Raw genomic sequence first — 7,372 nt, 5'->3', positions numbered from 1 at the left:
GTAAAATACATGACAATATCAGCACAAAATTTGACAGGAGAGAAATAGAAGTATATTATTGTAAGGTTCTTATGCTGTAGAAGTAGTATATCAGTTGGGGGCCAGGTACAGTGGCTCAGGCCTGTAATCCAGCACTTTGGGAGGCTGAGGCAGGTGGATCACCTGAGGTCAGGAGTTTGAGACCAGCCCGGTCAATAGCGTGAAACCCCATCTCTACTAAAAATACAAAAATTAGCCAGGCATGATGGCTGATGCCTATAATCCCAGCTACTCAGGATGCTGAGACAGGAGAATTGCTTGAACCCAGGAGGTGGAGGTTGCAGTGAGCCAAGATCATGCCATTGCACTCCAGCCTGAGCAACAAGAGCAAAACTCCATCTCTTTAAAAAATAAATAAAATAAATAGTAATATAGGTTGAAAGTAGGCTGTGGTAAGTTACAGATAAGACTCAACTATACACTATCTACAAGAAATGTACATTATATGAAGACACAAAGAAATTAACAGTAAAAGGATATGAAAACATACACCTTGGCCGGGCGCGGTGGCTCAAGCCTGTAATCCCAGCACTTTGGGAGGCCGAGACGGGCGGATCACGAGGTCAGGAGATCAAGACCATCCTGGCTAACACGGTGAAACCCCGTCTCTACTAAAAAATACAAAAAACTAGCCGGGCGAGGTGGCAGCGCCTGTAGTCCCAGCTACTCGGCAGGCTGAGGCAGGAGAATGGCGTAAACTCGGGCGGCGGAGCTCGCAGTGAGCTGAAATCCGGCCACTGCACTCCAGCTTGGGCGACAGAGCGAGACTCCGTCTCAAAAAAAAAAAAAAAAAGAAAAAGAAAACATACACCTTGCTAATGCTGGTCAAAGGAAAACTGGAGTGGCTATATTAATATTAGACTATATGGATTTCAGAAGGAAGAATATTACCCGGGCTCAAGAGAGTCATTTTCAAATGATAATGGGATCCATTAATCAACAGGACAGAACAATTCTAAATGCTCAAGCCACTGAAAACATGGCTTCAAATTACATGAAGCAAACATGGAAAGAACTGAAAGGGGAAATGGACAAATCCATAATTGCAGCCTGAGGTTTCAATATCTATTGTCAATAACTGGTAAATCAGGAAGGCAGAAAATCAGCAAGAATATTGAAGACTTGAACAACATTATCAATCAACCTCCCCTAACTGACACTTAAAGAACACACAATGATAGCAGAGAACACATTCCTTTAAAGTGCACATGGAACATCCACCAGGATATACCACATTTTCTGCCAAAACATAGATCAAACAAAAAACCAAAAGGGAAGTTAGAACATATTTTGATCTGAATGAAAACAATAATAGCATAGCAAAACTTGTGGGATGCTGTTAAAGCAGCATTGACGAGAAAACTGGTATATACTACACATCTATCTTAGATGCAAAGCATGTATCTGTGATAAAAGACTATTATCCAGAAAACTCAACAATAAAAATACAAATAATGCGATTTAAAAATAGGCAAAATATTTTAACAGACATTTCAAAAAAGAAGGTGTATGAATGGCAAACACATTTTAAAAGATGCTCAAAAATCATTAGTCTTTAGGGAAATGCAACTTAAAATCACAATGTGATACCAATAGACACCTATCAGAATGTCTAAAATTAAAATGACTAACTTTAATAAGTATTGGTAAGAATGTTGAGGAACTGAATTTCTCCTAGATTGCTGGTAGAATTGTAAATTACAAATCATTTACATGGTTTGCATGTGAATGAAGTCCCTCCCAGCAGGAGACTTTCCAGAGCTGGGCACAGTGGGGACACCACTCAGAAGGGGATCAGGATTAGAGAACTACCAGAGGGAAAGGGGAATCAGAGAGGGCGATTATGGGTCTAGATGATGTCGCTCAGCGAAACAGTTTAGGCCCCCATGTTCCACAAGCCCTGCATTAGTGTGTGGACTGCTCCCACAGGGGCTGAAACCAAGACATATTGAATATCGGCCTTTAAATGAAAGTCTTATAATTGGCCTGCCTCCAGAAATCTGTCCAACTTGTCACTTTATACAAACAGTGAGTGTGAATGCAAGACACACAGAAAAGAACACATAAAATTGAACAGTGCAAAGCCTAAAAGGAAAATAGAATACAAAAGTCATGGCAGTATGCAAAAGGGAGCTGTGTATTGAGGGCACAAGCTAGTCAAGAGAAGAGAGCATGGAAGTTGGAGGAGGAAGGGATATAAAAGGGTAAAAGGGGAAAGGTGACATTAGCTATATGTAGTGGTGCATGCCTGTGGTCCCAGCTACTTGAAGGGCTGAGGTGGGAGGATCACCTGAGCATGGGGTGGAGCCTGCAATGAGCTGTGTTCACACCACTGCACTCCAGCCTGGGTGGCAAAGTGAGACCCTGTCTCAAAAAAAAAAAAGAAAAGAAAAGAAACAAGAAGGTGAGAGGTATAAAGAAGGGGCAAGGCCGGGCGCGGTGGCTCAAGCCTGTAATCCCAGCACTTTGGGAGGCCGAGACGGGCGGATCACGAGGTCAGGAGATCGAGACCATCCTGGCGAACACGGTGAAACCCCGTCTCTACTAAAAAAAAAAATACAAAAAACTAGCCGGGCGAGGTGGCGGGCGCCTGTAGTCCCAGCTACACAGGAGGCTGAGGCAGGAGAATGGCGTAAACCCGGGAGGCGGAGCTTGCAGTGAGCTGAGATCCGGCCACTGCGCTCCAGCCCCCGGCGACAGAGCGAGACTCCGTCTCAAAAAAAAAAAAAAAAAAAAAAAAAAAGAAGGGGCAAGTGATCACACTTTGTGTGGGCAGGGTCAAGGCTTTATCTTCGCAACCCTGCCTCCCACCTCATATTCCTCCTCTAACAGGCATCTGTTTCCTGTACCCAGAAGAGATCGCTGAAGGGACATTTAATATGACAGGTCAGACAGCTCAGCCCACATTCTCACAGAGAACATGGGGTTCCTGGAACAGCCTGAGCTGGGGAGGACAAGGGGAACACATGCATAGCAGCAGAGCCTGGAAGCTCGGCCAGCTCTTGTGGCCATGCCCTTTGACCCTATGTGAGACAAACCTCAGGGCCTGTTCAAGCCTCTAATGAGGACGCCACCTCAAAGACCACCTCGGCCAGAGCTGACTGAGGCAAGTCTCTTACCTAAAGAGGTTTAAGAGGAGAGGGGAGTGTCAACAAGGAAGCAAAGTAGCCAAATGTGCAGAGGGCCTGGAAACTGGAATGGTGCTTAGCTCACATTGCTAAGCCCCATTAACTGTCCTGAAAGACAGCAAATGCATCTATTTGCTTTCCTGGGAGGACTGCATGAGAATGTCCCCTTCCTGTACCAGTGCCCCCACTACATTATATTTTTACTCTTATTTGTGTGGATTGGGTAGGTAAACTATCATAGCCCCTTATTTAATTTGTATTACATTTACATCTTTTTCTTATTAAACTGATGACCTCTTTATGTATTAAAGATATCAATCCTTTTGATATATCAAATTTTTTTCAATTATCTACTTAGCACAGTGTCCTTATCTAATCATAATTAAATTAATCATTTAATCCACAAAACAATCCTGTGAAGAGAATTTTTTTCAGGAAACATTCTACCTTTATCTTTCTGTATGGTTATAAGCAAGTTTGCTTTTTTCCATCAAATAAAGATGAGTGGCTAAAAGCGTGGCCTACAGAATCAGACTATCCTCGTTTGCTCCTGGGGGACCACCTATTACACAGGTGACCTTTGTACATTGCCTAAAGTCTTTGTGCTTCTGTTTCTTCATCACTAAAGGGGGAATAATAATAGTATTTGCCTCCTGGGCGTTGTTCTGAGAATAAAAAGTAAATAAACTAGCACCTAGCACATCATAAAAGCTCCATTGTTATTATTATTATTACCATTAAACATCTTTGTAATGATTGTTGTATATGATTTCGAATAAGTTTAGCATATTTTGAAACCTGAAGGATTAAGGATTTAAAACAGCCATCTTATCCCAAACCAGCCAGTCCTCTGGTTGCTGGAGTGAAAAGGAGGCATTTCATGTGTGTGACACCTCTTTTAACTTGTCACTGTTTTGGAAACATGAGTTCCTCTTACAGTGATCTTGCCTTTGCCCACAGATGTATCCTATAGTGAAGGACTTTCAGTATAAAAGGACTGCCTTGCTAGTTCTGGGAGACTGTGTAGGAGGTGGAAGCTCTTTGAGTTAAATTGAATTATTTTGCCTCAGTGTTGTCTTCAAAAGCTCTGAATATATAGCCAGTAACCTTTTTTCCTTCATCAGGACTAGAATGTCCTATGATTAAAAAGAAAACTTTTACTTCATCTAATCCAGTAGTGTTCAAACTTTGCAGCACATCAACAAACCTAATGCATTTAGAAAAGACCACATGCTATAGTCCTATCTTTGAATCCAAATTTCTGGGATTAGGGCCCAGGGAGTTGTATTTATAATAACTCCAGAAGCTATTGAATTTGTTAGAATAAGGCTAAACTCATGGAATGAAATATCAGAGTATAGTGGATAAAATATATATCAATATTTTAATCTCATATAACAGTCCCCAAATGAGCAATCCAGGCTAGCAAAATAACTGTGCTTAACAATTCTTCAGGGATGTGGCCTCCTTGCATGTTACTGTTCAGGCCATTTCTAGGACATTACCATTATCTGCATGATTAAAGTTGGGGCACACTTCTGTCCATTTTGGCAATCTAGCTGTTGAGAAGAAAAAAATCACCGAGGAGGCCAGTCCTGTGTTGTAAGACCTGAACTCGGAAGCAGCATGAATTACTTCTGCTCACAGAGACTGGGAAGGTCAGTCTGGCTGGGCATCCTGTGCCTCACTGCATCCTTTTGCCTTGGGAGCAAGGTGGGTTGATTTGGATGGGCAACCTGAAAGCTTTGCCACGGTGATCCCGATGCACATCTAAGCCTAAGAATCCAGACCTAATCCAGTTTCCTCCTTGTGTAGATAAGAAAATTGAATCTCAATGAGTGGAAATGACTTTCTTGGAAGGCATGATGAACCCCGCCCATAGAACATATGAAGACTTACTGGTGATGTGGCAAAGGTCCTCCTTCCCTCAGTACCATCTTGGGTACTTGAGGCCAGGGTCTTGTTTCCTCATAATTGTTGCTTAAGAGATATTTAGTACACTTTATTTTGGGAAAACAGAGGGAATGGTTAGAGACAAGAAGGGTACTCCTTTTAGGCTAAACAACCGCTGTTGGTGTCTTTCACACACCTCTGTATCCTTCCATCCTCTGTCCATCCTCAGCTTCCTTCTCCTACCTGACTCTCCCTTGTATGACCCTTTTAAAATTGGGTCCGTCTCCTTTATCATCCCATCTCATGCTCTCTAATGTTTTCTTTCAGCTAAGGGATGTAACACTTATTCACTTCTCAGTTATTTTTTTTCTTTTCTTTCTTTCTTTGTTTTTTTTTTTTGTTTGTTTTTGTTTTTTGTTTTTTTTTTTTTTTGAGACGGAGTCTCGCTCTGTCTGTCGCCCAGGCTGGAGTGCAGTGGCCGGATCTCAGCTCACTGCAAGCTCCGCCTCCCGGGTTCACACCATTCTCCTGCCTCAGCCTCCCGAGTAGCTGGGACTACAGGTGCCCGCCACCTCGCCCAGCTAGTTTTTTGTATTTTTTTTAGTAGAGACAGGGTTTCACCGTGTTAGCCAGGATGGTCTTGATCTCCTGACCTCGTGATCCGCCCGTCTCGGCCTCCCAAAGTGCTGGGATTACAGGCTTGAGCCACCGCACCCGGCCATTTTTTTTTTTTTTTTTTTTTTTTTTTTGAGACAGTCTGGCTCTGTCTCCCAGGGTGGAGTGCAGTGGTGTGATCTTGGCTCACCATAACCTCTGCCTCCTAGGTTCAGGTGATTCTCCCACCTCAGCCCCCTGAATAGCTGGGATTACAGGTGTGCACCACCACATCTGGCTAAGTTTTGTGATTTTTGTTTAGTTGAGACTGGGTTTCACCATGTTGGCCAGGCTGGCCTCAAACTCCTGGCCTCAAGTGATCCACCTGCCTTGACCTCCCAACGTGTTGGGATAGGTGTGAGCCACTGCATCCAGCCCACTTCTCAGTTACTTTTCTAAAATGTGCAAGGAACATTTGTTTGACTATATCTAGTCAGGTGGAGTTTGTGCAATTGAGTGGACTGAGATGACAGACTGAGAAAGGGAGAAGGAAGCACGTGGAGATAAACTGGCATAGGAGTGAAGACAAGGATACACCAGCTCTGTAGACTCAGAACAGCAGAGATAGGACAGGTACTGGAGACAGGCTAGGTCAGATGAGAATGGAGTACTGGGGGCCTGGAAAGTCAGCCTGAGAAACAGGTGTGAAGCTACAAGAAAAAAAGGAGCTCTCTGCGGTTTGGGAGCAGAAAAGGGACGTTATAAAAACTGAGTACTTTAAAATCTGAAAACTCATGCCCATCATACTCATGAAGGATCTGAGGATGTACAGGATGTCGAAAGTGTAACACGCTTCCAGGATGAGAGGTGCTGGCCCTCGGGAGCACCGACTCCCCATGCACTCCACATTCGGCCTTGCTCAGGCCTCATTGTATGATGACGACACAGATCCTGGTACATCAGGGCACCAAAGGACTGGAACCCAGAGCTCCCGCTTCATTCAGAGAAGTGGAAGCGTTTGGTCTTAACTAAGCCTCTTTAAAGGATGCTCCTGGCCCAAAATGAGCCAGCTATTCTGGGTCTTTGTTTTCTCTTCTGGTGAGGGATGCTATGAGTACTCAGTTTGAAGCAGGCAGCATTTACTTTTTCTTACACATTACAGAAAACTCTCCCAGAGTTTAAATAGTTGGGCTCTGAGGCTGACATACCTCTCAGACAGAGTTGGAAATCTACTGTAGGAAAGAAGTTATTCAAATCTGAACTAAATTTGAACAAGAGGAGACTTCTTAGACTGCTCTACTGTGAATGGAGTCCACCCTTTTTTTTGATGAGTAGGTGGTAGTGTCAGACTTGCTATGTGGAGCTACCCCTGGGATGGAACTTAGTAAGCACATCTTCCTTTCTGGGTCCTGAGTCCTCCTCCTACAGAGAAGAGAACTTTGGGACCCAAGCATTTTGCTTTATTACTCTGTCCTTTGGCTGCCGAATGCAAACTGAGTCCTAATTATATACCTCTTTGGCCAAACCCACATTGATTAAACAACGGCTACACTGACAAGGGAAAGCCAGCTAAAAGGTACAAAAATGTTGCTGTAATGCTGCATATTGGGTGATTGTAAATGTTTTACAGTTCCAGTATATTGAGAATTCTGCACCAAATATAATAAAGTTTGGGGAAAATGACATATAGAGAATCATGTACAAGAAAGAAGTTACCA

This window comes from Macaca nemestrina, chromosome 7 (genome assembly GCF_043159975.1).
Source record: "Macaca nemestrina isolate mMacNem1 chromosome 7, mMacNem.hap1, whole genome shotgun sequence".
Taxonomy (NCBI): Eukaryota; Metazoa; Chordata; class Mammalia; order Primates; family Cercopithecidae; genus Macaca; species Macaca nemestrina.
This window is presented reverse-complemented; position numbering follows the sequence as displayed.